Source organism: Hydra vulgaris, chromosome 14, assembly GCF_038396675.1.
Source record: "Hydra vulgaris chromosome 14, alternate assembly HydraT2T_AEP".
Classification (NCBI taxonomy): Eukaryota; Metazoa; Cnidaria; class Hydrozoa; order Anthoathecata; family Hydridae; genus Hydra; species Hydra vulgaris.
In genome coordinates, this window is record NC_088933.1 from 15,698,025 (window position 1) to 15,705,000 (window position 6,976).

A 6,976-nucleotide genomic window follows, 5' to 3' on the forward strand; every position below is an offset into this window, starting at 1 on the left:
GACTGCAAGAGAGGCACTGGAGTTTGGCAAGAGGGGCTAGACTCAGAGAAATATTTAATAGAGGGGGGGGGATGATGTGACTTTAAAAAGCGCTGTAAACTAGTTGTCTTATATTTAGAAGAAGTTGTAGCAGGATTTTATTTTCTTCAACCTGTAGTTAACCTAGATACAATTAATGTATAATCTCTATAATTTTGTTTTAAGGGAAAAGTTTTTCTTATATACTTAATAATAACTTAATCTTTAAATTTTTCAAAGGTGCTCTGCCTGCCAGCATACCTACTGACTCCAAGGGTTACTAAGATGGTAACCTAAAAAATGAGAAAAAGAAGAAGATGGTAAAGACGGTGGTATTCTTTATTTCCATTGGCTATGGTTCCTTATTTTAGAAATTCTAAATGGAGGAAAGATTTAAAGGACTACAACTTTAAAGGACTTGGCTGTCTTTAAATTATTGTTTAAAAAAAGAGAACTTTTCCCAAAACTTAGACTGGCCCTTTTTATTACCGTGTAGCGTCATGTTTAGTATTTAACAAAACCGGTTCTGTAGCTAATTGAATGCTTCAATAACTGTGCTGAAAATAATATCCAACTGATTACAAACTTTTCTGGAGGCTAAAATGTCAAACAACATGAAGCAGAATCTCGTGTTGGTCACCATAAAGAATCTTAACTTTTAAACTAAGTATTTTTAAACTATATATTATTAAGATAGTTCTTAAAATTGCAAATTTTTTTCCTTAAAACGCATTTTTTTTTTTTTTAAATAAAATGAACTTTTACAGATATTATTTTTACCTATATAAATAAGCTGTTTTTGTTATTTTTCAAATATATCATGAAAAGTCCTCTGGTGTGATAAAGTCATTATGTGCTGGTAATATTTTTAATCTTTCAATTATTGCACAAATTTGCAAAGAATATCTTGGATACGGTTCAAACTACATCTTTTAATAATATTGTCATATTTGAACCATACATTAAACATAGTATAACATTAATTAAGCTAGAATGCATTGGACATTGGCAAAAAGAATCCAATTACGCAACCTTATTAAATCTTACAAAAACAACTTATTAAAAAATGAACTGACTCGATCAAAAATTCTTATAAAAAATGCCGTATATAGAATATTAAGCCGGTTAAATAAAATAAGCAATTGCTTTTACTCAGTAATTGGTCAGCTTCACGCAAATAAAACTTTACAAAATTTGTTGAAACATTAATTCATGTAAAGCTGAACAATTACTCAGCGTCTTCGAAGTAAATTACTTAGCGTTACTTGAATAAAAATTTGAGCGAGTTTGCTAAAATTTTTGTTCACTCCAAAAACGCTGAGTAAATGCAATTGCTTTTTTTATTCACCCGGCCTATTGCTTCATTTTGTAAACACAAATGATCTGCTTTAGCGTCGCAAGTTTGCTCTCAAGATACCAATAGCTGGTGCAAGTACTAGTCCAAGAGCCAATAGGATTACAAACCCTCAAGCACAATCCCTCTTTGGATAGTTCACTTCAATTAATTTTTAAGTAGGGGGGTCCAAAATTGACTTTTTTTAGATTTTAGGTAGTTTAACCACTTTAACTTAATTTTTTATGCTGATTTCGAATTTGACAATGTTTTTACTTCATTATCAATTTTTAGCCTTCTACTTCAATTTTAATAAAAGTGATTATTTTGACAAAACAATTTACTGTTAAATTAAATGAAATCATTATTATTTTCAAATATAAGCGATGTAAAACACATGGTAAATTTTTTTTTCATTTTATAAATAAAACATGTTATCATTATGTCTAGTTATAAATAACACAAAAAGTTAGACATTGCACATCATCAAGAATATTATTAATAATTTGTCTAATATTATTAATAATTTGTTTCGACCTCTATTGAAAGTGCGAAATAACTTTGTGGAAGTCATCGTAGGTGATTGTGGATTGCTGTGATGACTTTCCAAGTAGAACCTTTAAATTAGTAGCATACTCTTCTATAGACATAAGACGGCGCTTTTTTTTATTTTTTATCAAAAATCATGATTTTAAATAGAGTTGATTTCCGCGGCAATGACCTTCTTGTTTCTCTAAAATAAATTACTTCATTCTTTAATCGTTTTTGGCATTTTATCAGATCTTGCTCTTTCTCAATATATTCACAGACAGATCCACTAGTAAATGTTAAGCCGCTTTGTCTCAGTTGAATCTGTCACTGATTCTAACTGTTCTCTATACTTTCAATTTTTCTAACAATAGGACCCATTTTCCGAAGTAGTTCAAAATTATTTGAATCTTCATTTCTTAAATGGTTTGAATATTTAAGAACATTACCAAGTAAAATTGTTGAAAGTGACGCTTTTTTTCGAAGTCCATTGCTATGAGTTCCACACTGACGCTCAAGTTCAATATTATTTGTAACTGTTTTATCAACTCCAACAACTTGATTAAAAATATAATACTCATCAGGTAATCGATCATTGTTTCTTCCTCCAAACCTATAATACTTTCCTCTTATGTGTTGAAGAACTATAGCTAAACTTTGCCGAACTATATTTGCAAGAATAATGCAATCATCAAAGTTCTTTGATGCTTATTTTAGAACTAAATCAACATCTTTTAAACCATAATCTTCTTTATTGAGATTTTCGAAAAGTCTCTTTGATACTCCTTGAACACATGGCTCTTTAAAGTCAAAGAATTGTTCATTTATGATATCATTAGATAAGCTTGCATACATCTTGCTAAAGAATATTTGCAGTTTAGATTGCGTGGCTTTACCTTTTGTTTTACAGAAAAACTGATGAAATAACTTGCATTCCAAAAGCTGCTACCACGACTAAAATTACTATAATGTAATCAAAATTCATAGAATCTCGGACTAAACAAGCAAGTTTATTTGTGATATATTCGTGTTGGTCTAAAAACTCCTTAAAGTCATCCCAGTGAAAGCAAACTATAGAAGAACATTTCGAAAGACATTCAAATCGATCATCTTTAAATTCAAAAAGAAAAATATCTTTGTTTTTACGCTGCATAAAAGTTTTAAATTCTTTATGATTATTCCCTGGTTTTTGAATAAAACTCGAACCAAACAAGTTTAGTACCCATGATAGAAAGGTTAAGGATAACGTGTCCGTACTTTTGTTGATAGATATATTTAACAGAAAACCTTCGAAAAGGTTATCCACATTCATTTCATTTTCAATTTGGTTTAGAACTTTTTCAATAGCTCTGTCAAAACCTAAAGCTGTTTGTGAAGTGCAAAACAGTTGACCAGCAGGAATTTCTCTATCGAGTATATCAGCTGTGATTTTAGGTATTCCTATATTATGAACAGTACTGTCAGTCATATGAACATCTACCTTCCCAGCAAACATGACAACGTTGAATCAACGTTGAAAACCGGTCGCAAAAGATGTTGCAGAAACGTTGACAAAGTAATCGATTTTGCAAAGATATGTAACGTTGTTTAATAGACGTTAATTAAACGTTATTACGTAACGTTGAAAAATCGTTACTAAATGACGTTACAAAAGCGTCGCAACTAAACGTTGAAAAAGTGTTACATAAAAAGCGTTGAATAAACGTCGCAACTTAGCGTTGAAAAAACGTTACCTAAAAAGCGTTGCATAAACGCTGTTAAAGTAGTCTATTTTGCAAGGATTTGTAACGTTGTTAATAAAACGTCGACTTAACGTGACTCAAAGACGTCGAGTAAAGGTTGAAATATAACGTTGAATCAACGCTTAAATGCGCTGTATAAAATATCGCAAAATATTATTAAACGTAATTAAACGTGGCTATAATATATATTGAATTGGCAAATAAAACTAAATTGTAAGTTGAATTCTGCCCTCGCAATATTTCCAAAATCAATTTTTAATACAAACAGTAATATACAATGATAAATATAAAAAAGCTTAACATATACAATTTATAGATATATATATATATAAAAATATAAATATTTTCTTTAAAATTTATGTGTGTGAGTGTTTGCGTATATATTTATGCAATATATAAAAATACAATTAACAGGATATCGTATCGATAGGCCAGGATATCACTGAGATATAGAATCTAAATCAAAAAACAAAACTTGTACCATTAGTAGTCTGAAAGCAAATGTAAAAAAAACTTTTTATTAAATTAGTATAATTATTATTAAATTTAAAAAGTAAAAATACACACACACACACACATATATATATATATATATATATATATATATATATATATATATATATATATATATATATATATATATACATATATATAACTTATTTATATATATAATTTATAATTATAGGTTCAGGTATCACTCCATTTACTAGATTTTAACTATATGAGTGACAACTAACCTTATTTATGTGAGTTTATAAATACTATTGTAAATTTTCATATTTTATGGTTAAATAAATAGATTATTATTATTATATATAAAATATATAGATAAATAAATTACACACACATATATATATATATATATATATATATATATATATATATATATATATATATAAATATATAAATTATATATATATATAAATTATATATAATTTATATATATATATAAATAATATATAAATTATATATATATATTTATATATATATATATATTTATATATATATATATATTTATATATATATATATATATACATATTTATTTATTTATTATACAGTAAACTCCCGGTTATTCGAAATGGCACTTATTAAAATTTTCTGCTTATTCGAAGCAATTTTTATTTCCTGTGCTTTGTCAATAACTATTTACTTAAAAGTATTAACATCAAAAATATTTTGTTAAAGTTTTTAACAATAAGCATTTTAAACTATATTTTTTGGAATTTATTTTTAGAAAAAATTAAAATAATAATAATGGTTTATCATCAAAATTATTCATTGGACATCAGATCTCGGGTTACTTTTGATCAAAAAAAGGGCCTAACCTACAAGCAATGTGATGAAAAATATCAAATATCAGTAAGTGGTGTTAGGAAGATGTGTATAAAGTATGAAACTGGTTCTGCTGAAAATCAGAAAAGACTTGGTCGCCCCATTAAGACTTCAACAATAACCACTATCCTAATTGCACTGATGAAAAAAAATTTAACAATAACCTAAAGGCAGATTGTTGAAAATCTTAAATTAAATGTTTCCTATCGAACTGAACAGAGAAGACTTAATTTAAGTGGTTTAATAATTTAGGTGGTTTAAATAAAGCTTCTCCAAAAAAGTAAACCCCTCATTAGTGGTATAAGCAAAGAAAAACTTTTAGCATTTGCAAAACTGCATATTAACAAGTGTGAGGCATTTTGGAACTTAGTGTTATGGACTGATAAGAATAAATGTCAAATACTTGGCTTAAAAAACGACAAAAAGTTTGGCGCAGACCTTGTGATGCACTCTTAAATAGAAATCTTACAAAAACAGTCTAGCATGGAGGTGGTTCGCCTATGGCTCGGGGATGTTTTGATTCAAATAGTGTGGGACGACTGGTGAATGTTGAATGTATAATGACAGGGAAGTTGTATGTTGATTGGCTTTCAAAAAATTTATGTCAATCCGTTTAAGAATTGATCGCAAATTTTTTTTTCACCATGACAACGACCCTAAACACACATGCAAAGCGACACAACATTTCCTAAGAAAAAAGTAAAGCTAACATCCTTAAATGGCCGCCACAAAGTCCAGACCTTAACCCTGTTGAAAATATATATGGGCAATTTTGAAATCTAAAATAATTGTAAAATAGCTCATTTCATACAATTTTTGAAGTTATGTAGATTCCAATGTAAATAATTTTGTTTTTATTGTTAGAGCTCTGAATTTATCAAAAATGTTAATGCTATACATGTATATATATATATATATATATATATATATATATATATATATATATAAAATATAGACATATACATTTTATGGAAGTCAAATTTTACAATTAAAAATAGTCACAATTCCATACAAAAATTAACTAAATTAAACTTACTTGAATAGTTGTAACTATAAACCATCAATTTAAATCATATAATGTACTTTGTTCATAAGATGGAAACCAGTTAAAACCATATCATTCCTCTATTTTTGATCCACCAGAACTTTACTAAATAAACTAACACCTAAAATCAAATTATCACATGTCAAAAAAATTTAAACAGTATTATTAAAATCAGATATAACTAATAGTTAATATTAAGTTTTATTTATTCTTCACCATATAAAAAGTTAAATGCAAAGAGAAACACAATCATTCACTAACATAATTACTTTCATTCTTTTTTGGAGTCCTCTGTAGTCGTAAAATTATATCCTTCGCCTACTTTTTTATCTAATAATAGATACTTATAAGTAATTATTTAGTAAAACAAATATAAACAAAAATGTAAAAACTAAAATGTAGACCCAGTGCAAACAGATTACGATATATATCTAGGCAATCATAATACAATAAACAGATTCAAAATTTTACTTATCCCAAAATAAAAATAAGACTTATTAGATGTTTATTTGATATAGTACTTCACAGTTAATTATAGAAGTTTATTTAATATAGTACTTCACCATTAATATAAAACTATAACAGTTTTTTTATTCATATAAAACAATTAAAATAGCAATGAGTACTGTATAATTTAATGACCTCCAGTAACTTTAAATCTTTTAACTCTAAGCTTGTTCCATGAATAATCAGTTGGAAAACTATTATAGGCAGCTTTGATTGCATGAACACCAGTTGAAAAAAATAACCAACCATCTTCTACCCAACAACATAGAGCAACTGCCTCTGCTTCAATCTGTTTTTAAAATAAACAACATAAGCCCAAGATTGTGAAGTCATTGTAATAGATCATCTAAAAAAAAAGGCATCATTTGTTTTATTTACATATATGTATAAATATATATAATCATATATATATATATATATATATATATATATATATATATATATATATATATATATATATATATATATAT

At 27.0% G+C, this 6,976-nt stretch overlaps 1 long non-coding RNA gene across 1 annotated transcript in view; it reads right to left on the reverse strand.

The window, feature by feature from the left end:
- Positions 1-3,869: 3,869 nt before the first annotated feature.
- LOC136090521 (uncharacterized) overlaps positions 3,870-6,976 on the reverse strand; it is an 11,479-nt gene continuing 8,372 nt past the window's right edge. The window contains exons 3-6 of the long non-coding RNA XR_010643463.1: positions 6,642-6,852; positions 6,261-6,329; positions 5,991-6,120; positions 3,870-4,077 (exon numbers count right to left, since the gene is read on the reverse strand). This is a non-coding gene — a long non-coding RNA (uncharacterized LOC136090521). The remainder of the gene's footprint in view (positions 4,078-5,990; positions 6,121-6,260; positions 6,330-6,641; positions 6,853-6,976) is intronic.